Source organism: Lissotriton helveticus, chromosome 7, assembly GCF_964261635.1.
Source record: "Lissotriton helveticus chromosome 7, aLisHel1.1, whole genome shotgun sequence".
In the NCBI taxonomy this organism is placed as follows: Eukaryota; Metazoa; Chordata; class Amphibia; order Caudata; family Salamandridae; genus Lissotriton; species Lissotriton helveticus.
The window spans coordinates 1,600,219,818-1,600,245,065 of record NC_136068.1 but is presented as its reverse complement, the minus strand read 5'-3'; the positions used below and the strand labels follow the sequence as shown (position 1 = coordinate 1,600,245,065).

The following is a 25,248-nucleotide window of genomic DNA, read 5'->3' as shown; positions in this document are numbered from 1 at the left end:
TTGCGAGAAGTAAGCCCGATGTAATACAGCCCACAACTGCACGTCAATCTGTATATTATATGGGATGTGTTGCAATTGCTGAAGTGTTTTAAGTGCCACGGTCTGCCGTCATGTAAAATGACAGATTCCCCCAGGACGCGACGTTGGTGGCAGCAGCGCGCGCCCTGGGGTCTTTGGAGTGGTTCTACGATACCCCGCCCTCCTTTGTTTTGCAGTGCATAGAATTGGCATTGACAAAAAAAAATGTTTTAATACAAACGTCCGGGACATCTATGGGGGCCACATTCGCCCCGAGTCTGGCCCGCATTTATGTGGGCCAGTTCGAGGAGAATGTGGTCAACCACTGCACCAACCCATATTTGAGTAACATCTCGTTGTGGAAGAGATACATCGATGACGTCCTCTGTATCTGCAACAATGCAGCAACTCACATTCTGCCCATAACATGACAAGGGCAGACTGGGAGGCGGTAAAGTCTTTACAAAACAACTCGGCTATTACAATAAAACAGGCCGATAAGGGCGGCGCGGTTGTTGTGCTCAACACCAGCGATTACGAAAATGAGGTCTTAAGACTGCTGGGTGTCCGCACCAATTACCACCCTCTGGTGCGTGATCCCACGCCTGGTCTTCACGACACCATCAAGACCATGGTGGCAGACGCTGTGGCGAAAAAATGGATCACTCTCAAGTAAGCTGATTTCATTACTAATACCAACCCGCGGATACCAGCATTTTACATCTTGCCGAAGATTCACAAGCCACAGCGTCCGCCCCCGGGACGCCCCATTATCTCGGGTATCCAGTCCATCTTGGAACCCTTGTCCCAGTTCGCGGACTTTTTTCTCAGGGAGGCTGTAGTGACTCAAGACTCTTATGTTCAGGATACTACTGACATACTAAACATCATCAAAGATATTGAGTACGAGCCAGAACATCAATTACTCGTCACTATTGACATAGAGTCGCTATATACGAGTATCCCCCAGGACGCGACGTTGTTGGCAGCAGCGCGCGCCCTGGGGTCTTTGGAATGGTTCTACGATATCCCGCCCTCTTTTGTTTTGCAGTGCATAGAATTGGCATTGACAAACAATGTTTTTGAATACAAAGGGCAATTGTACTTACAAACGTCCTGGACATCTATGGGGGCCACATTCGCCCCTAGTCTGGCCTGCATTTATGTGGGCCAGTTCGAGGAGAATGTGGTCAACCACTGCACCAATCCATATTTGAGTAACATCTCGTTGTGGAAGAGATACATCGATGACGTCCTCTGTATCTGGACAGGTACAGAGGACCGATTGTCATCATTTTTACAATGGCTTAACCAGGCTGATGATAGCCTGCGTTTCACCTGGACGATCAGTAACACCACTGTGGTATATCTGGATGTGAACATCTCTGTGGCTGGCTCTAAACTAGTAACCAGTGTACATCATAAGAACACCGACAGAAACTCCCTCCTCCATTATCGCTCCTACCACCCAAGGGCGTTAAGAGATAATCTCCCAGTGGGGCAGTTTCTCCGGTATAGGCGCAACTGCTCATCTACTGAGACGTTTTTAGAACAGTCTGAGGGCTTGGTCACCAAACTTAAGGAAAGGGATTACCCTGCTAAAGTGATAAAACAGGCCCGTAAGAGAGCATTTAACACACCCAGGGAGGCCTTACTTGAGAGAAATGTAAGGGAACGCCAGGTGTGTCTCCCCATCGTGACCACTTTCGATCCTCTGTCCACTAGGATGCGCCAAATTATCAGGAAACACTGGTCCATTTTGGACACAGCATCGAATAAAATGCCCATCCCCCGTTTTGCTTTCAAACGGGCAGCAAATTTGCGAGATAAGTTGGTTCACAGTCGTGCTCCAGTAAAATCGAAATCTGATACCCTCCCCACAGGACATCACCCCTGTGGCTGCTGTTCGGTGTGTGACCTAACGTGTGCCACCAAATCTGTCATTTTACATGACGGCAGAACGTGGCACCTAAAACACTTCAGCAATTGCAACACGTCCCATATAATATACAGATTGACGTGCAGTTGTGGGCTGTATTACATCGGGCTTACTTCTCGCAAAGCCAAGATACGTATCCAAGAACATATCAGTATCCTGAAGGCCAAGAAACTCACTGCACGCCTTGTACAACATTTCATTGAACAGGGGCATGGTCACAGGGATTTTAAGTGGACCATTTTGGGAAAAGTTGTTGGTGAAACACACAACATTGAAGCTATCTTGGCTCGCAAAGAAGCTAAATGGATTTTTTCTGAAAAAGCTGAGCGTGATGGCCTCAATGACACCATTGAATGGAATAAAGTGAGCAGACGTTAGTGGCATGTTGAGAGTAGGTCCGCATTTTATTCCGTGAATTTAACAACCTGAACCCCCCTTTTTTGAGGTCAGGAGTTCGAGGGGTGGGTCCCCTATTATATAGAAGTGGTTCCCCCTTACGTTTTCACTACACGTATTGTTCATTGCCATGTCACACCTCTGAATTTGTTCAATTGATTGTTTTTCCTACATGTCTGCACGGGGTTTAACTGACATACCAACTCCCCCTATATTTGTGGAACTGCTCCACTTATTATTCGCCCTTTTGTGGAGGGAATTGACTCCCCCCGGTATTATCCATCATTAATGCGGGAGACTGCCCTCACAATATCTTGCAGTATAGTGCACAGCTGTCTTGTAGGGCGCTTTACGTTTTTACGTTTTTTCTTTACGTTTTTTTAAACGCTGTGTTCTAAAACTTTATCGAGAGACACTTCCCCAATCCAAAATGGCCCCGTCACGTGGGGCACGCAGGCGCTTTCCGCGTCATCGCGTATGCGCCTGAAAGAGGTCCCGGCGTCACCGCGCCCTAACACGTGACACGCCACTCAGCCGGCCTTTAAGTCTGGATGTCACCGGCTTCTTCGAGCGGGAGACGTTGGGACCGAGCACAACCGGTTGCGGTAAGAGACCCGGGGAGTAAGTTTAAATCGATGTCCCCACCGGTGTGTGTCCATAGGGAGCGGGGCGCAGTGCATTAGATTACAAAATCTTCTTGTAGGGGTGCCGAGGTCTGCAATTGGGGTGAGCTTTTGAGCTTTTGGTTCTAATTGCGCTGGCAGACGGCTGAGAACAGCGCTGTAGTTGTTTGTTTCCTCAACAGTTAGGCAATGCATTGGATTTAGTCACACCATCCCGGGTTCCGAGGATGGACATGATTTGACATAAAGAAAGGCATTGCTTAAGACAACTAGATCAGTGCCCTATTGTATTCATGCACGTTTTTTATGTCTGCAGGTCGCACTTAAGTAATTTGTACCGCCTGCGAGCGCGTGATCTTTTGACACGCTGCCCCCAAATCACTGATGGTTGCTGGTATGCAGCTTCTGGGCAGCCATCAGGTAAAACATGGTGTTCTCCTCACCTGGAAAGGTATGTGTACACCCGTTGAAATTTCGGCACTTTCTTGCTGATTATTCACTTTATCTTGTCGGTGTGTTGTAGGTCTGTTTTTTAAAATTTACTACAGGTCGTCTGAATTGAGAAAAACACAAACCAAATCAGAAACCCTGATTTTGCCCTGACGAATTTGCTGAAGTAACAGCAATGAAACATGTCGGCATCATTTAAGTATGGTACAATTTGAAACCATTTTTTATCTGGACTACTTGCAGCAGCAGAATAAAGTTATCAGAGCCAGCAAGTTGGTCCACATTTTAACAGCATTGGCTAGTGTCCTGGCCATTGCTGGGGTTTTAGATGCACACACTCACTTTTGTTATTTGGCGATATAGATGAGTGGTGGGGCAGACTAGATACACGGCACTTCACATAAGTTGACATCTTTATTTTTCATAATTATTTGGGTGTTTTTCTCTGTTTGTTTTGTCACAACAAGGAGAGAGCGACCAATGATGAGAAGTGGGTAAACTGGCAATTTCAGGCCAGGAACCCCCTCGGGTGGTACTACCGTGAGGTGCTCTCTCTTTGTTTTCACACTTTTTTCACTTTAGTTCAAATAGTGGGAATTAGAGATGACCGTAGTTTATTTTGTAGCACAAACACCATGACCTGTTGATTAGTGTTAAGTACACATTTCTTCGAGTGAGAGTATGACTTTTTGAGCAACTCGACTCCAGGTTTGTTTGACATGTTGGTGTTAGTCGGAGGTGGCATTTATTGTTGAATACTGATTGAGTGGGGGGCTGCCTCCTCCCTCTTAGTACCTTCCCCCTTGAGCTCCTTTTGTTGGTTCTAGCCATGAAGGGGTCTGCCTGCGGTAAGACTTCACTCCGGCATTATCCATTGGGATGAAGAAGTCTGTCCACAATGTGTACCCTGATACTGCAGCCATCATACTGCACACACTTACACTCCACCCAGTACCAAGCCGTTGTAACATTAAACACGGACAACACACACCATGACACGGCAGACCGTCACATGTTGTCTATCCTGACGCCGCATACAGTGATATAAATTGCTGTAACTGTAGACCACAACTGTGTGTACGTCAGAGGTGTGTTCAGACCCTTCTCCTGTATATCTACAGGCATGCTTGCACCTCATACAGCAGGCCTCGCTGAGGACAGCTGGCTCTCCCTTCGGACACAGGGCCTAGGGCGAGATTTTACTTAGTATTTCTTCTTAGGCAGCAATGGTATTTCCTTTTTTAAAATTTTTTTTTTACTAAACTCTGGAGCTGAGAGGTCAAACAATGATCTGTTTCCAATGGCACAGTTTTGAAGCTCACATGTTGCTTACAATATCCAGATGTTGCTTCTTTTTGTAGCTGTGCTCTTGTATTCGGAACTTCTGGTATTCAGCCATTTATTAGTTTCCCGCGTTGCAAGTAGATGTTTTTATAGTGTTACTTTAAAGTCCCAATGCATTTCGAAGTGAATGATTTTCAGGGGCTCCTGTAACTAAATACCCATGTACACCTTGTAGTAACAGGTGGCTCGCACCTGACGGTGTGTTTTACCTCCGAAAGATGCTCCCCTCGAAGTTACACAACTTTCATGGTGCCACGTGGGGCAGAGGTTTACTGCAGAAAACAAGCAATGCATTTGTCCTTTCATTGCAGAGGCTAAAATCCCAAGGAATTATGTATTATGTTATTTATGCTAATTGGAACTGCGATGCCTCATGACATAACTTTATTCTTCAGAGTCCCTTCTTACTAGCTAGTTCGAACGCAGCCACGTGTTATGTTGTATATTCCTTTAATATGCTTTCTCTTCATACCGCGAGTTAGAATATAGAGTGTAGAGTGTACTTGTGTTCTAGGGTTCTGTCTGTTGTAGGCTGAGCTGCTGAGGAGGAGACATCGTTTCCTTGGCCCTCACCTGTTTGTCACATTTACTGGAATAAATACCTTTTCTACAACCTGCTACGTCTGGATTACCTTACTACAAATTGGCGACGAGGGAAACTGGCGTTAAAAGCGTTCTCACAAGACTGATTTTATCAACAAAAAAATGGTGAGGACGAATGTTGCATAAAGAGTATTCGTGGGAATTATGTGATTAATATTTCAGAGGATTCCCTTAAAGGAAAACCAATTTGTGAGATATCTCTTGGTGGAGTGGTGATAAGTGTGTATGCGGATTCTGGGTCCCCATATACAATTATAAATGAAGAGGTTTGGAGGAAGAAATTTGTAAAGAAGATTGGTGAGCAATTATACCCATCAGATGTTTGCCCAATCAGCTTTACAGGCAACAGAATTGGAATGATTGGCTTTAGGTGGCTTACATTTCTATTTAAGGGCAGGTCCACAAGAGCGAAATTATATGTGGCAAAGGTGGGACCATCAGTATTAGGATGGTTCGACCAGAAGAAATTGCACATCATCTTAGTTCCTAACTCTAAAGATAAAGTTTTAATTTTGGATGACTGTAGTAGAATGGAAGAAACACTCTCTGAAAAATTTCCCAAAGTGTTTAGTAAGGAGCTAGGTGCCCTGAAGGGATTTGAACATAGAATAATTTTAAAAGCTGACGCACAACCGAAGGTTCACAAAGTAAGATCGATACCAATACTGATAAGGGAGGAAGTTAAAAAGGAGATTCAAGGACTACTCGCCAAGGGTATTATAGAAGAGATTGAAACATCAGAATGGATTTCGCCGATTGTGGTTGCCCGGAAACCCAACGGAAAAATTCGTTTGTGCATCGATTTACGCCACTTAAACAACAATATTGTGATCGAAAAATTTCCCCTCCCTAGAATCAACGAGATGGTATCTTCCCTTAAAGGTGCTACATGGTTCTCCACGGTTGATCTCTCTGCCGCTTACCACCAGGTAATGTTAGATCCCGACTCTAAGAACCTAACGGCGTTCATTACACCGTTTGGTTGTTACCAGTTCAGGCGCATGCCTTTTGGTTTGGCCTCAGCCGCTGCTGTTTTTCAGCGGTTGATGCACAAACTTTTTGGAGACATGGAGAACATCTCATTTTTTCAAGATGATATCCTGGTTGCAGCAAAAGATAAAGAGTGCCATGATTCAAAACTCTAACAGGTTTTGGAAACCTTACAGTCAGCTGGTCTGACTGTAGAGTTATCCAAATGCAAGTTCAGTCAAAGGAGTGTTGCATATTTGGGACACATCATTAGCGAGGAAGGTGTTGAACCTAAACCAACTTTAGTTGAAAATATAGTTAAGTTCTCTGCTCCTACTTCCAAAGATGAGGTGAAAGCATTTCTTGGCATGGCTGAGTACTGTGCCAAGTTTATAAGAAATTTTGCTGCGAAGGTTTACAATTTACGAGCACTGTTGAAAAAGAACACTAAGTTTGTTTGGAGTGAGTTGTGTGAAGAAGAGTTTAAATTGATCAAGAATGAACTACAAAATGTGAGTGCACTTGCCAGTTTTGACCCCAATATCGACTGTGTGTTAACCACTGACGCAAGTGACAAGGGCTTAGGTGCCGTGTTGTCACAACTTGATGAGGAGGGTAAGGAGATGATCATTTTGTTTGCTTCTAGGGCCCTTTCCCCTGCTGAGAGTAGGTATCCCATTATCGAGAGAGAAGCCCTTGCATGTGCATGGGCATTAGAACATTTTCGGGCATTCGTTTGGGGCAAGCCTGTGACCATTCGTACTGATCACAAACCTTTGATCCGTATATTGTCGTGTGAAGGCATCTCTGGTGCGTCTGCGAGATTAGCCAGGTTGTCTATGCGGATGAAGGAGTACATTTATAAAATGGTTTACCTACCTGGGAGGGATAACTGTATTGCTGATTGTCTATCAAGGCTTCCACCTCCTCTCGAAGTATGTGAAGATGACCCTTGGAGTGAGTATTGTGTGGCTTTAGTGCATGATTGTGGTGAGCCTGCTATAAGTAAAACTGAATGGTTGGCTGAACAAGACAAAGATATTGTGTTAAAAAATGTTTTAGAATACATCTGCAAGGGCTGGCCCAAAAAGAAGAGTATTCCTGGATTAGATGTTTTTTGGCAAATCCGTATGGAATTGTCCTCGGAAAATGACTTACTTTTTAGGGGTGATAGAATTGTTCCACCCGTATCCTTGAGGAAGAAAATTTTGCAACTTTGTCATGAGGGGCATTTTGGCATTATGAGAACCAAGTCTATCGTCAAGGGAATGTTTTGGTGGCCAGGAATTGACGGTGAAACTGAGGTTTTTGTTAAAAAATGTGTAGTATGTGGGTCTGCTGACAAGACTCTTAAAACGCTCAAGCCCAGGATGAGTGATGGTTTAATTCCTGACTTCCCTTGGGACACCATCGCAGTTGACATAATTGGACCTATTGGAGATTCTAAAGAATATGGATTAGTTGCCATTGACCTTTTTTCCAAATGGCCTATTGTAAAATTTGTAGACAAAGTGGACACTCTGACGGTGCTTAGTTTTTTAGATAAAATATTCATGATGGAGGGTTTGCCAGCTTGTGTGCTATCTGATAATGGTGTACAATTTACGTCCAAGCAGGCTAAGGAATACTTTGACAGGTGTGGTATCAAACACAAGACTACCGCACTGTACAACCCTAGTGGGAACGGCACCGTCGAAAGGTTTAACAGAGTAATTAAGGGTGTCATTCAGGCTTCAGTACATAGTAAGCTCGACTGGAAAGTGCAAGTTCAGAAAGCAGTCTGGTCGTACAGGGTCACTATACAAAACAGCACTGGCACTACCCCGTTCACCATGATGAGAGGCAGAACAGCAAGGTGTAAATTTAATCCTGGATGGCTTTTTGATGGGAAAATGGTTTCTTGGTCTCCTGTTGAGGTCAAAGGTAATTTGCTGTCCAGTCACGACAAGAGCAGAGAGTTTTATGACTCTCATCACAATACCAAAGATGTTTTTGTCAAGGTTGGAGATTGGGTAAGGGTTAAGAAACCTTTCAAAGTACCAAAGGGGGAAAGTCGTTTTGAACCTCCATGTAAAGTTACGGAGGTTTTGAGGAATTCAGTGAGACTAGATGATGGAAGAGTATGGAATCTTAAAAACATTGCCTTAAATCCTGATCAGGATTATATTGAGATTCTTCCAAATTCCGGTATCAATAATTTTGATTGGGTGGAGGACCATTTTGAGAATAGTCAGGTTCAGTCTCAACTCGGTAATGATTTTGTATCTGTGGATATGCCAATGCAACCCAATCTTCCTCCGCATATTGAGGGGGGAGTGGGTGAGGGTTGCAGTCATGATTTTCTGTCTAACACCAATGCATCTACTTCCACTAGTCTGGGCATATCCGGTACTCAAGATAAGATCAGTGTTTTGCCTGATAAGAGAACAAGAGTTGCCCCCAGATGGCTCAAAGATTTCACTGTATAACATGTTGTTCATGCTTAAGGATTTTACTATTTGGCATTGTGTTTTCCTTCCTTCCCTTGTTTTCTTTTCCTTTTATTTTCCCCTTCCAGGTTCTACCTTTTTTTCCTTTCATTGTGTGGGGGGGGGATGTGTTATGTTGTATATTCCTTTAATATGCTTTCTCTTCATACCGCGAGTTAGAATATAGAGTGTAGAGTGTACTTGTGTTCTAGGGTTCTGTCTGTTGTAGGCTGAGCTGCTGAGGAGGAGACATCGTTTCCTTGGCCCTCACCTGTTTGTCACATTTACTGGAATAAATACCTTTTCTACAACCTGCTACGTCTGGATTACCTTACTACACCACGTCAGCTGTGGCAGCCGTTGTTTCTGGATCAGATGTTCAGCTGAGCCCTAGCTTCTCTAACAGACTGAGATGTACAAAATGTACGTGATTTGCTTTTCCATAGGTGCGCAAAAATATGGCTGTACTTTAGCATGAAATGCATCCGCACATCAATTCTTGATGCGAGGATGAATTTCAGAACAAGAGCACTGCATACATGCCTTCGCTTTCTGTTGCCCCTGTGCTTTCATGCTGAATTCTTACTGCAAATAGCACCATTCTTGGTAAATGTTTACCACGAGTGGCATATTATTACGCAAAGTAGCGTAATGCCATAATATCAGGATCTTTGCGCAACACTGGATTGCCCAAATTACGCCTGCGTAGTTTTGCCTTCATCCAGGCCCAGGGCTTACCTGTTGCATAAACATTGTAAATGCACTTTCATCTCCGCACTATTGCTTCATAACAACCGACATCACTTGGGATTTGCTAAGAAGGAAAATGTGTGTGTGTGTTTTTTTTTTTTACTTCTTTCTGGCAGTTAAATGAAACAGAAGTTGTGCTAATGTTGACAATATGTGCAGGTCTGTACTGCATACTTGAATCAACATTGATCACTACTGTTGAAGGACTTGACTGCCCCAACCTGATACTGTCGCAGTTCCGCCAGGTACGCCGGCGTTGATAATGGCCGCACAGTTGATTGCTCATTTGCCGCATTTCAAGATCACCTGTTGACCAACAGTGTCACGTGTAGGGGCATGATGCGTGACACAGCTATTGTTGGGACGGAAACGCGAGTCTCTGGAAAGCCGGCGCAGCTGACCCGAGATCCCATGTCTGCCCTCCTTTTCTGAGCATGACTTACCGTCTGCTTACTGGGTTGTCGTAGACTGTCCGTGGCGGCACCAACAGATTCCTGGGCCTGTTTTAGCTGTCGCCGGACATGGAGAGTGTTCTCTATCAGACAATCACTAAACTGGTCCTATCTTTTGTACCCTCCTACTTCCAGCGCTTAAAAGTGGAATTTAGCCTGCCTGGGTGCTGTACGAAAACAATATACAAAATAACAAAACATTATCTATGCTTGAGAATAGTGGTGACCCAGATGCAAACAATTACTTTGTTTCATCTGGAATAGCCAATCAACAACAAGATCCCTATACCTGGGGTGATTATTAAATTACACAGACATGAGTACACATTACTCAGGTTGTATTCTTTGTTTACATACCGAGGTAAACCCCTGCTATCTATCGCAGTGCGGTTTCACTCCTCTAATGTCTGATAGTCCCCACACATTATATTGTTCCACACAATTAATTAAATTCTGCAGTCTCAATTCAAAAAATGTCCAGCAGTGATGTCCAACGGATGTCAGCTTTCTACACTGAAAGCACATCTATCCACACTTCACCACATGTGTACAATCCTACAGAGGAAAAAATGTGTGGTGGAAAGGAAGGCACCTCACGGGCGAACACCCTCGGGGATGTTGGCTGATGTTACCAACTCAATGCCCCTTTCTCATCATCGGTTGCCTTCCAATCCGGAAAAGAAAACAGAATAGGTACAACACATAAACTGAAATACGTGTAAAGGTGCAACATAAAGAGTATCGACATTAACTCAAAGAGGACAGAGTGACATAAAATCAACAGCCACACCCACTCAATCACTTTATTCTTCGTTTCAGTGTGAGCTGAAGAATTAAAACAAAGGTTGGTAGCTTAGTATCGCCTACCAGTACCTGATACCGACATGTTTCACTGCCCCATTGTTTTCGGCAGATTCATCAGGGTATTGAACACTCGGTCACTGCACCAATGTTTTGAACATCCTTTCTGGACACTATTGCATTGAGACAAAAATAAAAACCAGAGACATGCCCAGTAGTCAATATCAATTCATCGGTTTCCACACCGGGGTAATGGTTGAAAGAATATAATTATACAATTTTAATTATAATTACCCCTGACCAGCATGGACAACTCATACCGGCTGGCCAGATCACGCTTTGATTCGTTTAAAAACGATTGAAGTAGCAATCTGTAGGGAATGTAAAGGAGACATTCTAAAGCTGTTAGGCCAAGGACCCCAACAGTAAACACCAACATCAGCTTCTATCGTCTTAGGGCAAGAGAGCTATGACTCCCCTACTCGCGCATTTAAGCAACATGGGAAATAGCGCGTGTCAACTAGGAGCATGCCCAACTCCCAACTTCTATAGTACACACTTGCGCAACACGAAATGTCAAGCCTTCGACACCCACAGAGGACGTCGGCGTCAGCTTCAATCGTCTTAGGACAGGAGAGTTATGACACCCCTACTCACGCATTTAAACAAATACGAGATAGCGCGTGCCGGCTGAGAACATGAAAAACTCCCAAGTTTTATGCTACACACATGCGCACCAATATCGATTTTGATCATTACCAGGGTGTATGGGCCATAGTAACACACTTAGGCAAAAATACGGGGGCAATGTAACCCCTCGCCCACACATAACGTAATGCCTAAAACACCATTATAAGTATACGGGGAACCGCGCCACTAAAGCATAGTATACATCATTATGACTACTTGCCCCTCGCTACTGAATAGCGTATTGCTCTCTCTGACCGCTCCGTACTGAGGCTTAAAGACCTCCAACGGCTACCTACTCGCACCCACTCCTCACCGTACGGTTGGAAACCAGGGCGGTGTCTCATCCCAGGAACATGACACTCCCTCCGGCGTTTGTTTTTCAAACCCGGCGGGGTCCGGTCAGCTGATCTGGCGCGCATGCGCACATACTGGCGCTCCCATGGGGAACGGTGGCGCCATATTGGAACCGCAAAAACCCAGAGTCTGATGCTAGAATTCAGTTGGCAGCCTATCGTGCACAGCCTCCCAAAAGTCGGGGATTAATTGTACTCAGTCGCTGTGTTGACTGGCATGTTTATACATGTTTGGAATCTATTATAATTCGGAAATAAATTGTTTACTTTATTAATTTATTTCTTGCATAGGATGCCTCAAAAAGGTCCTCTGGGGAACCCGTAGTTGGTCATAGTGGCACAACCATATAATTACAAACAGATATAGTTTTATATTTATACACTAGCATGTTACACTCTATCAATCCCACGTCTCGGGGATAGCACTGATTACATCCGCATCCGCGGTAAAACCTGGCGCTAGGCACATCACACACAACTCATCCAGCATCTGATCAAAAGATTGAGATCTGTGAAGATAATGTGCCAAGTGACACAAGTGTCCCCCCTGGGTGTTTCTCCAAGCCCATGCAGGCATATCTATTAGCCAATCATTTTGGATTTTAGGTGTTTTAACTGATCAGGAGAGGGGTATCATGGAGGACGGTTACGATGGTATCCTACTGTATATCATGGCCCCTCGACATAGTCAAATGCCGTGCCGGTATATCCCTGGCAGGGCAAACTCAAACGACAACAGGAGTGACCGTTGTTCACCAAGGAGCACTTACAAAAAAAGGAGAATCAATTACAGATAGCTCACCCTTGAGTGTCTATTTCACCCGGTTCCACTCCAGGATTTCATTCAGGCCTACACAGTCGCTACGTTCGCTGTATATCCATCTGGCTTCTTTACTCAGCAACGCTGTTTCCATGTTCTGTGGATTGCCTTTTATTACTTCCAACACAGTCCACGTGAAATCATGTTTTTCTTTGTGGCAATGTTGTACCAACTTCGTAGTTAGTTTACCCGCCTTGATGGTACTCAGGTGTTCCTGAATGCGCACCTTGATTTTTCTTGTCGTCAGACCGAAGTATTGAAGGCCACAGCAGCACAGCAGTCTATATACCACGTGCGTGGTGTTGCAGTTGCTAAAATGGTTCAAAAACCAGACTCTTCCTGTACTCAAAGTCACACTGTTGCTTTTTTTAGTGAGGGAACACACCGAACATGTCCCACAGGGAAAATGTCCTTTGGGCAAAGTGGACAGGTCTCTTTTGTGTGGTGCAGGAGTGCGAGTATGGACTAGTTTGTCTTTCAAGTTGGTTGCTCTCTTAAAAGCAAACCTAGGTGGTGGCATCCGGAAGTCTTTGGTAGATAGTAGGTCCCAGTGTTTTCTGATAGACTGCCTGATTTTTGTAGCCATATGGTCGAATGTCATAACCACCGGAATGCAGTCTCTTTTTTCTTTCCTTGTGTGTTCCAGTAGGGCACTCCTGGGTGTATTAAGCGCCCTTTTCCTTGCATTCTTCACGACTCTGCTCGGATAATTACGCTGCACGAGTTTTTTAGTGAGTTCTTGTGATTGCTCCAGGAAACCACTCGTACTGGAGCAGTTCCTCCTGTACCTCAAAAATTGGCCCACAGGAAGGTTGTCACGAAGGGCTCTGGGATGATACGAATTATACAGTAGGAGTGAATTCCTGTCGGTTGCCTTCTGATGTACTCTGGTGCTCAGGCCACCCTCCAGTCCGACCTCAATGTCAAGGTCCAAATAGACAGCACTGGTGCGACTGTAGGTCCACGTGAATTTAAGGCTCTCATCTTGCTGATTGAGCCATTCCAGGAACTCACCCAGGGATTCTTCAGTGCCCGCCCAGATGCAGAGCACATCGTCTATATAACGCTTCCAGAGGCAAATGTGCCGCTGGAAGGGGTTGGTGTCAGGATAGACGATGTGCTCCTCAAATCTACCCACATAAATACACGCCAACCTGGGGGCCATTGTGGCCCCCATTGATGTTCCAGACGTTTGTAGGTAGATCTGGTCCTTGTATCCAAAGTAGTTCCTTGTGAGTGCGAGCTCAATACATTCCATGATGAATGATTGGGGCGCATCATAAGGCCACTCGAGGTCCCCCAGTGCACGTGCTGCTGCCACCAGCGTTGCGTCCTGGGGGATACTCGTGTACAAGGACTCAATATCGATGGTAACCAGGAATTGGTTGCTTGAATCATACGGGGTGTTTTCTAAGATATTCAGCACGTCGGTGGTGTCCTTAACAAAGGACTGTTGGTTGATCACCGACTCCCGCAGGAAGTAGTCAGCGAATTGTGAGAGTGGCTCAAGCACCGATTGGATCCCCGACACAATGGGCCTGCCAGGCGGGGGGCGGGTCGGCTTGTGAATCTTTGGTAAGATGTAGAAAGCAGGAGTCCTGGGGGTGTTGTTCACCAGGAACTCCGCTTCTTTCACCGAGATCCATTTATTCATTTTGGCTTTGTTGACCATTTCTCTTATAATGTCAAGCAATTGATCTACTGGGTCTTTACTCAGGGGTTTGTAATTGGTGCGGACACTCAACAAACGGAGCACCTCTGTCTCATAGTCCAGGGTATTTAGTACAACCACCGCGCCCCCTTTGTCGGCTGACTTGATTGTCAACGCAAGATTTTTTTTCTAGACCTCTTATTGCCGCCCAGTCCTCTTTAGTCATGTTTGAATGTTGAGAATGTTCCTGGGATTTCTCAAAGTTCTCAATGTCGTTAAGAACTCTATCCTCAAAGACAGACACCTCTGGGCCCACAGCGGATCCTACCGGACAGAAAGTGGATGGTCTCTTTAGATTGGTACCACGGAACGAATTGGTGTCTTGTTCGTTCTCCTTGTGAGCGAAGAATTTCTTGAGCTTAATTTTCCTCAGCGTTTCGTGAAATTCCACGCGACATTTAAACGAGTCATGTTTCGGGGTGGGTACAAACCCTAATCCTTTATTTAGTACCCTTTCTTCACTTGGTGTCAGGATATGGTCCGAAAGATTGACTACAATGCTCTCGTTCAATTGTCCGTTCATCTGGAATAGCGTCTGATGGACGTACGCATATTTTGTGGACAAGCAACCTTGTTCCACAAACTGAGATCAGTTTTATTCCTAGAGCTTGCTGATATGAGAGGGGTATATAGTAAAGGTCTAGGTGGCAGGAAATAACAAGCATTAAAGGGCAATAGGTTTTGCCTTTCATTAAGTTAAAGCCATTTGCTTTGCTATACAACACCATTAGCAAAGCAAATGGCTTTAACTTAATCAAAGGCGAGGTCTCGCCATTGGGACCTTATAAGTGTTTTAGCCATGCAACAGTTGATGTTGTTGCACCTAGGACATTGTGCAGCATAATTAAATACTTATAAGGTACCAAAAGCGAGACCTATTGGCTATGCCAATGCTTGTTACCTTTGGCTTTCATTGATCACTCCTATTGGTTTTGCAGATCTGCAGAATACCTGACTTAACATCATAAATAACCTTGATGGTTATTTATGATCAACATTCTAAATGAAAGTGGTTACTAAAGGTGCATTCTGACGGCTCCATCAGTTGAGAAGAACCTTTCTTTAAGTAGACATCGTCTTGCACTCACATAGTTTTTACACTGGTCAGTTCCAAACCTGAATATACTGGCAACCTATGGGTTGGCCTGAGAACTAACACAGCCATCAGTCAACATCAGTGCTCTCCCTAGTCTATTCTCCTTTAGCAAAGGCCTAAAACTCTTTACTCTCGCTATTTTCCCTCACTGCTTTCGTAGAGGTCTGGCCTACAGCATTCTTCATATTGTGAATTAGAAATGCACATATATAGGAATGAATGTGCAGTGCCATGAGATTCATAGCTCTTAACGTAATGTTTGTCATGTCACTAAGGGCCAGATTATGAGTTTGGTGGTGCGGCGCCAGGTCCACCCTGTCGCTGCACCACACCACCAAAGCGTGGTCTGGCCGCCTGCCAAATTATGAGTTTCCTCCTCTCTGGCAGGCTTTTTATTTTTGCATTCCACGGTGGTGCCTGTAAAAATGGGCACTGCAATGGAAACGCCAAAACAGTTCCTGCACTGCATGGACAATAAAGTCCATGCCGTGCAGGAGTTTGTGCCATGCAGGAACTGGTGTCTATGCACACAGGGCACATGTTGTGTCCCCCTTTGTGCATCCACAGGGCAGCACATGTTGTACCCCCCTGTATGTATCCACGGGTAACAGCCATTACAACGCAACATTCACAATGCACTACCATTACAACAAAACTTTTACAACGCAGGATCCATTACAACGCGTGCCATTACAACGCATGCCATTACAACGCAGATGCTATTACAACGCATGCCATTAAAACGTAAGTATGGGTAAGTATTTAATTGAATTTTAACCCCTACACTATCCAACACTTACCATACTATTACACCCCCTGGAGTTAGAATAGTAATTTAACCCCTACACTATACAACACTTACCCTACTATTACACCCCCTGGAGTTAGAACAGTAATTTTAACCCCTACACTATCCAACATTTACACTACTATTACATTCCCATTAATTAAAATGAAAAAAAATACTTACCCATACTTACGTTGTAATGGCATGCGTTGTAATAGCATCTGCGTTGTAATGGCATGCGTTGTAATGGATCCTGCGTTGTAAAAGTTTTGTTGTAATGGTATGCGTTGTGAATGTATGCGTTGTAACGTCATACATTCGTATCCACAGTGCTTTGTTTCCTCTCTGCCACAGTTTTCATGGAGGATGAACCGCCATTAATGCAATGGCAGAAAGGAAACTTGTAATATGCTTGGTGGGACCTCAGCAGTCTCTCCAAGCATATTACTGCCTCTACACCGCCGCACCGCTACCTAGGAACGGTGGTTCCCTGGTGGCTGCGGTGTGGCAATGGCAGTCCAACTGCCCCAATTGTAATAAGGCGGTCGGGAGACCGCCACTGCCTCAGGAGTCTGGCAGTCCGTGGACAGGCAGACTCGTAACTAAGCCCTAAGTTGTTATACATCACACTTCTATATTTAACCTGTCGCTAGATGCTAACAGAAACAATCTGATAAATGCAAAAACAAATACCTTTGGGGCGAAAGTCTCCTACCTGTAAGATTAGTGTTATTTCAGCCAAATCTGCCTGAGGTTTATGGGTTCCTGTGCACAAGGTAAGTCTTACAATTGGCTTTATGATAGCTGTATCTTTAAAAGATTAGTCATTACGATTTGTGCTGTATGGCTTTTATTATAGCTGAATCGTTGTAAGAATAGTAAATAAGATCTACACTCTATATGTTTTGTAGCATTTAAAGTTTTCAGAGGAATGAAATTGCTCTTAGGATCTACACATGCTTCATACCTAAGACTGTTTCATGTTAATTTGCCCATTTCTTTGCCCTTCTTTTTCACTAATCATTAAGTTCCTCTTCTTCAAATACTGAATTTCAAATGGACTTTCAGTTATTGCACCTAGAGGACTTAATATGATAATACAGCTTTTATGGCTTCCAGATAATGGAATTTTCTGTTAAAAAAAGGGCTTCCATATGCATAGTGGTTTGTACTTAAGTCTCCTACCAAAAGGTTATCCATCTGCTCCGGTATTACTGCTGCACATTAAACAAAAATACTGTCACAGCATCACTCCTGGAGAACTTTCTTGGCATATATTCTGTTAAACTTTGAGATCAGTTCACACCTTAACAGGTCCTTAAATATTGACTAATTGTTGATTAACAAATACTGGAACACAACAGTCAGAAATTATTAAGACCTCACTGCACAAAGTTCTTTCACTTTTTAGATTCTCACTGCTTGCCAGGATTTGGTAAGCATCAACCACCTCCCTGCCAGCATTTTTTATAGAGCTTGAATGTCATCCCTTGGAGGCAGATGCCTTCAATATTTCCTTAATACCCATCTCTAAAGTGGCTTTTACTTGCAGTGCATAAGCTTTTGGCTCTACCGCTTTTGAAAAAGCTCTCATAAAGCAACTGATTTGTTTAACTGTAAACGTTTTATATTTATTTATTTAGGAATTTTATAAAGCGCTAGTTACGCTCACCGGCGTGTCCCTGCCCTGAATTGCTTAAAGGTGAGGAAGAGTGAGGAAGTGGAACTAGGGCAGTGCTAGGCGAAACAGGTGGGTTTTAAGGGCTCTGCGGAACTTAGACTCGGAGGGTTCGAGACGTAGTTCAATCGGCAATGAATTCCAATTCTTGGCTGCAAGAAAGCGGAACGATCTACCACCCATACGGGCTCTACGGATTTTGGGAACCGTGACCAGGCCAGTGTCGGAGGATCTAAACGTTCGCTCTGGTCTGTAGGGGGTAATAAGATCGTTCAAAGGGATGGGTGCCCTGCCTCCTAAGATCCGATGGCACACACAGAGGGCTTTATATTTGATCCTTTGACAGACTGGTAGCCAATGGAGAGATTTTAAGGCTGCTTTGGACGAGGTGCGTCTCGGGAGCCTTAGCACCAGCCTGGCCGCTGCATTCTGCAGCACCTGGAGACGATTGATGTTGCTGACCGTACTACCCAGGTACAGCAGATTTGCATAATCTAGTCTCGAGGTCACCAAGGCATGTACGAGGGTCTGTCTGTCTCCAACAGGGAGCATATCAAGGACCCTACGTAGGGTTTTGAGTACTCCAAAACATATACCCACAACCCGGTTGATCTGTGGCGTGAATGATAGCTCAGAATCAAATAAAACTCCTAATTTTTTGGCCTGTTGTGCTGGCCTAGGTGTAGGGCCCAAGCAGTTTGGCCACCATGCTGAGGACCACACAGACGGGCCGCTCCCCACCACGAGCACCTCAGTCTTGGAGCCGTTCAACTTCAGGCAGTTGTTAGACATCCAGGAGGCTAGCTCCTGCATGCAGGCACTGAAGTTGGCGGCTGCGGTGTCGGGCGCCCGTGATAGGGAGATAGCCAGCTGCGTATCGTCAGCATAGGATACGAGTTGGATATTGTATTTCTCTACAATCGTGGCTACAGGAGATGCATACAGGTTAAACAAGGTGGGGCTAAGAGCAGAGCCCTGAGGAACTCCTTGATCGAGATGGAATCGTTTGGAGTAGCATTCACCTTGTCTAACCTGGAAGCCTCTTTGTGAGAAGTTGGCCTGGTAGGGGATGTTTCCAATTCTGGAACCACCTACTACCTGACCAAACAATCCCCTTATGGTGTCTGGTTGTAAGTCAACCTTATTAGACAAGCTATCCTAGTGGTAGCATGGACTAAGCAGCCTAAAGGCTTAACTTAAGAGGTCGTGTTAAGCGAGCTGTTTTACCACATACAATCCTGTAATACCAAATGAAAGGACACCACACAAGTATATATTATAAAAATATATGTGTTTATTACTAAAAACAATCCCCAGTATTCTTTATGAATAAAGGGGCACAAGCGTTAAATCAAAAGCACTGTTTAAACATACAAGTTGCACAATTATGGATGAGGGCGGGGGGCCACTCAAACCATATACTAAACAAGTGGTATAAGAGAGGCCACTCGAACAGTGGTTAGGCCTAGGGCCTAGGGAATCGCTGGGAGCAGTCAGGACAAGCAATGCTGAAGTCGGGAATGGCCCTCGGGATTCGGGAGATGTGCGGAAAGCGCACGCATGCACCAATGTTAACCAATGGTGCGTAAAAGTCAAATAGTTAAAGTTTAAGGACACTTCCGCTGAACCTAGAGGAACAAAACTTAACACACAGACCCTAGAGGTGTGCACCAGTGTGGGAACACCGGCGGAGCAAAGTTACCTCACCCACAGGAAGTGGGTGCACAGGGTCGAAGTGGCGTCGGGTTTTGACACGCAGGCTCTTGGTGCTTGAAGCTGAAAGGGCTGCAGGCAGGGTGAAGACGAAGTGTCCGGTGGAGTCCAAGGGTGGACTCAAGTTGTAGAGTACCTGAAAGCAGAGGGGACAGAGTCTGGGTCACTCAGCAGTGACCAGGGTGGAACCAGGACGGAACCAGGCAATGTCGGGCGCAATCAGGTGGTCGTCGAGGCGCTTCTCTTCGCTGTCACGTGGGCTCTGGGGCATCTGCGACGTCCAGGAGCAGGTCACGATCTGTCCCACGCAGGCTCTCACCGTCGGTGCAGTCGGCTTCCGGTTTGGAGCAAACAAGCCTTGGTAAGAGCAATCCACGCGGGATTGGAAGATGGCGTCTTACTCGGACCAGGAAGGTCAGAGTCGGGGCTCCCTTTCAGGGGAGCTGGTGTGGATCTGGAGCAACCAGAATCACGAGTCTTCTTTTGTAGTTCGTCGGCACAGGGACCACAAGCCAGCTGGCAAGTGACCGGGCCAACGCGTTGAGCCAAATCGTGCCAAAGGGCCCCACGCAGCACTCGTCGAGTGTGGAGGGCTGAACTTCGGCTCAGGAGTAGCTCAGGGTGGGGGCTTCTCAAACCCCGGTGTACAGCTTCGAGGGTCACTCGTGGGCTGCACGGTCAGCGTCTCGTGGTCACTTCAAGATGGCGTGCCCCACGCTTCCGGTCGCCTCCACGGGTCTCAGCTTTGCAGGGACTGTGGATCGGGCTGTTAGAAGCTGGGCAGGCTTGATCTCGTCGATCTCAGTCGCTCGAGTTCCGGCGGGAACTGCGACTAAGTAGACGTCGAGGGCTGGATGGTGCCTGCTGCTGCAGGGTGGTCACTCCTTGACCACAAGGGAGATTCTTCGGGCTTCCACGTTGAGATGGAGGGCGAAGGGTCCAGAATATCGTTTCAAATGTTTCTTCCAGGAAATCTGATGTGCATTGGCACTGCTCCCACTCTTATTCGAATCTGGTGGGCGTGATTACCTGCTAGGTCCCCTCCTATGGGTGGGACCCAGGAAGTGGGTGGATACACCCCCTTCCTTTGATCCAGGCCGCCCTGGCACGAGGGCTGGAGTGCCCCAGAACCGGTTTGGCCGGATTATGCAAGGGGCAGCCTTGTGCGCCCCAGGCAGTGTCTGGTTTCTTTCAAACCTCCCTGCTACAATACACTATCTCCTGTCTGGAGGGCGGTGACACCCTCCTGTGACAGGAAACCCTTTGTCCAGGACCCCCTTGACTGGGTTTCGGTCAGCTCCAGGGGTCCAGACATTTGTCTGTGGCAGAGGCATCCATTTTGTGGATCTTAAGGCCTTTGGAGAAATCAACCGCATTAAAGTGAAGTAACATGTCTTACCCCTCTAGAGGGGTGGAATGCCATCCCCGTCGCCAGAACTGGCGAGGGGATGGTATTCCAAAGCGTATGACACCTTACACGACATGTTTTGATAAAGCCAAACCAGAGTTGCTAAATAACCGCGAGGATTATAAGGCACTTAATAGTATATGGTATGGCATTATCCTGAAACAGCTTAGGGATTTGTTCCCGACGGCTGCAGACAGGCTCAGCTCATGCTAGAGCTCCATCTCACATAAAAACCAAGCACCCAGCCTCCAGGATTGGTGAGGCCTGTCTATAGGAGTGGCTCACAGGTTTACATGTGTCCAGATATAGGTTTAGACATAGGTATACTATATCTAAGCAAGGGGTGTGTACACCACCTTACCCCAGCTGAGTGATCAGCCAGTTGTGTCAATTTAAGAACCAGCCAGGGGTGGCAAAAGATATGCTGCAGCCCCTGGTAGGCCTTAGTGGCTCCTGTGCCCTGTGCACCTATAGTGCATTCTACAGGGGCTGACAAGGAGTCCATTTCCAATTGGTATGTGCCTATAGCACATGTGTCATTAATTTAGTGAGAGAACAGCAGGCTGGGGGTCTGATCAGCAGGCCCACAGCCTCAGTAGTCGAAAACCAGTGAAGCAAAAAGCAAAAATTTGGGGTGACCATAGGATAGCAGACCCTACTCTCCTACACAACCCCCCCCCCAAACGCAGGGACATTAAACTAACCTTGACCAGATAAGTCTTCATGTTCTAAGTGGAAGTACCTGGAGAGACCATCTGCATTACCATGGTCAGTCCCTGGGCGGTGCTCCACTGTAAAGTCCATCCCCTGTAGGGAAATGGACCACCTGAGCAGTTTGGGATTTTCACCCTTCATCTGATTAAGCCATAAGAGGGGCTTATGGTCTGTTTGCACCAGGAAGTGAGTTCCAAACAAGTAGGACCTCAACTTCTTTAATGCCCAAACCACAGCAAAGGCCTCCCTCTCAATGGCTGACCAACGTTTTTCTCTTGGGGTTAGCCTCCTGCTAATGAAAGCAATTGGCTGGTCTTGACCATCTTGATTAAGTTGTGAGAGTACAGCTCCCACCCCCAACTCAGAAGCATCTGTCTGAACAATGAACTGTTTGGAGTAGTCAGGACTCTTTAGGATAGGTGCAGAGCACATGGCCTTCTTCAGGTCTTCAAATGCCTTCTGACAGCTAACTGTCCACTGAACCTTTTTTGGCATCTTCTTGGATGTCAAGTCATTTAATGGTGTCACTATAGACCCATAGTTTTTCACAAACTTTCTGTAATACCCAGTCAGGCCCAAGAAGGCTCTGACTTGTGTCTGGGTAACTGGAGGAGCCCAGTCCTGTATGGCCTGGATTTTGCTTTCCAGTGGCTGAACCTGGCCTCCACCTACTAGGTGGCCCAGGTATACAACCTTACTCTGCCCTATCTGGCACTTTGTGGCCTTGATAGTTAGGCCTGCCTTTTGCAGGGCCTCCAAAACTTTCTTCAGGTGGATCAGGTGATCCTCCCAGGTGGAGCTAAAGACAGCAATATCATCCAGATAAGCTGCACAAAAGTCATCCAACCCAGTAAGGACTTGGTTCACCAACCTTTGAAAAGTGGCAGGTGCATTCTTCAAACCAAAGGGCATTACCACAAACTGATAATGTCCACTAGGGGTAGAGAATGCTGTTTTGGCTTTTGACTCCTCAGCTAGTCTGATTTGCCAGTAGCCAGCTGTCAGATCAAATGTGCTCAGAAACTTGGCAGAAGCCAATCTGTCAATGAGCTCATCTGCTCTTGGAATGGGGTGAGCATCTGTCCTAGTGACAGCATTGAGACCCCTGTAATCCACGCAAAACCTCATTTCTCTCTTACCATCTTGGGTATGAGGTTTTGGCACCAGGACTACTGGGCTGGCCCATGGGCTCTCTGATGGCTCAATCACTCCAAGCTCCAACATCTTTTGCACCTCAGCCTTGATGCAATCCCTGACATGATCAGGTTGCCTGTAGATCTTATTCTTGACAGGCAGACTGTCACCAGTGTCCACAACATGGGTACACCAGTCAGTTTGGCTGGGTGTGAGTGAAAACATTTGCCTGTGAGCCTGCAAAACTTGTCTGCAGTCCCTCTGTTGCTGGTCAGTGAGGCTGCCTGCCAAGGCTACTCCATCAACTGAACCATCATCAGGGTTCTGGGAAAGCAGGTCTGGGAGAGGGTCACTCTCTTCCTCCTGTTCCCCATCTGTGGCCATGAGCAAGCTCATGTCCTCCCTGTCTACAAATGCTTTCAAGCGATTCACATGGATTACCCTGTGAGGGCTCCTGGGTGTTCCAAAGTCTACCAAGTAGGTGACTTCCCCTTTCTTCTCAATAATAGGATAGGGTCCACTCCATTTGTCTTGGAGTGCTGCTGGAGCCACTGGCTCCAGTACCCATACCTTCTGTCCTGGTTGGAACTCTACCAGTACAGCCTTTTGGTCATGCCAAGCTTTCTGCAATTCTTGGCTGGCCTCCAGGTTTTTGGATGCTCTTTCCATGTACTCAGCCATCCTGGAGCGGAGACCAAGTACATAGTCCACTATGTCTAGTTTGGGCTTTTTGAGAGGTAACTCCCATCCTTCCTTCACCAAACACAATGGACCTCTCACAGGGTGGCCAAACAAAAGTTCAAAAGGGCTGTAGCCAACCCCCTTCTGTGGGACCTCTCTGTAAGCAAAGAGCAGGCAGGGTAAAAGAATGTCCCATTTCCGCCTGAGCTTCTCTGGTAATCCTTTTATCATGCCTTTAAGGGTCTTGTTAAATCTCTCCACAAGCCCATTGCATTGTGGATGATATGGGGTGGTAAACTTATAGTTTACTCCACATTCCTTCCACATTGCTTTTAGATAGCTGGACATAAAATTTGTCCCTCTATCTGATAGTACCTCCTTAGGAAAGCCCACTCTTGAGAAAACTGCAATGAGGGCTTTTGCCACCACAGGTGCTGTGGTGGTCCTTAGGGGAATAGCCTCTGGGTACCTGGTGGCATGATCCACTACCACCAGTATGAATCTGTTCCCAGATGCTGTTTGGGGGTCCATTGGACCCACAATATCAATTCCAACTCTCTCAAAGGGGACCCCCACCACAGGTAGTGGTATTAGGGGGGCCTTTGTTGTGCCACCTGACTTACCACTGGCTTGGCAAGTGACACAGGAGCGACAAAACTCCTTGACATCCTCTGACATGTGAGGCCAGTGAAAGTGTGGAACAAGCCTGTCCCACGTCTTGTTCTGGCCTAAGTGTCCTGCAAGGGGAATATCATGGGCCAAGGTAAGGAGGAATCCCCTAAACTGCAGAGGTATCACCAACCTCCTGGTCATGCCAGGCTTGGGGGTTCTAGCCTCTGAGTAAAGGAGTCCCTCATCCCAATACACAGTATGGGTACCTTGGGCATCCCCAGCAGCCTCAGCAGCAGCCTGCTGTCTGAGGGGTTCAAGGGAAGGGCAATCTAATTGAGCCTGCCTCAGGTCTGCCCTTGAGGGTCCCCCTGTCCCCAGAAACTCAACCTGGTCAGGTTCAAGCTCCTCAGAGACAGTCTCCTCTTGGACTGCAGAATCAGTTTCCTCTGAAAGCTGATCCTCAACCTGGGGCAAGGTGGAAGGCGAGGCCTTTCCTCTCTTGCTCCTTCTCTTGGGTTGTGGCTGGTCTATTGTCTCAAGATCCACCACTGGTTCAGGAAGGCACTTCTTAGCCTGAGCCCTTGTCATGGCAAGGACATGCTCTGAAATCCCTAGCATTTCTGCATGAGTCCTGTACTCCACTTCTGACCATGCTGAGCTTTCAAGGTCATTGCCTAACAGACAGTCTACTGGTAGGTCTGCACTCACCACAACTTTCTTTAGGCCATCAACCCCTCCCCAGGAGAAGTTCACAACTGCCACACTATGGGAGGTAGTGGAGTTGCTTGCATTGGTTACTAGGTAGCTCTCTCCTAGTACAATCTGTCCAGGGTCCACAAAGCCAGGGGTCACCATGGTGACACTAGCACATGTGTCCCTGTAAGCTTGAGCCAGTTTCTCATTTATTAAGGGAGTCTGCCTGTATTTGCCCAGGTTAGTGGGGCTTACTGCAGTGGGCAACTCAATGTCCACATCATACAGGAGAACTGCCTGTGTAGGGACTCTGACTAGGCCAGATCCTACTTCAATACCCAGGGT

General features: G+C 46.2%; 1 protein-coding gene across 2 annotated transcripts in view; it reads left to right on the top strand.

Annotated features, from left to right (window-relative positions):
• LOC144770573 (AP-2 complex subunit alpha-1) overlaps positions 1-25,248 on the top strand; it is a 279,721-nt gene that overhangs the window by 19,412 nt on the left and 235,061 nt on the right. The window lies entirely within an intron of this gene.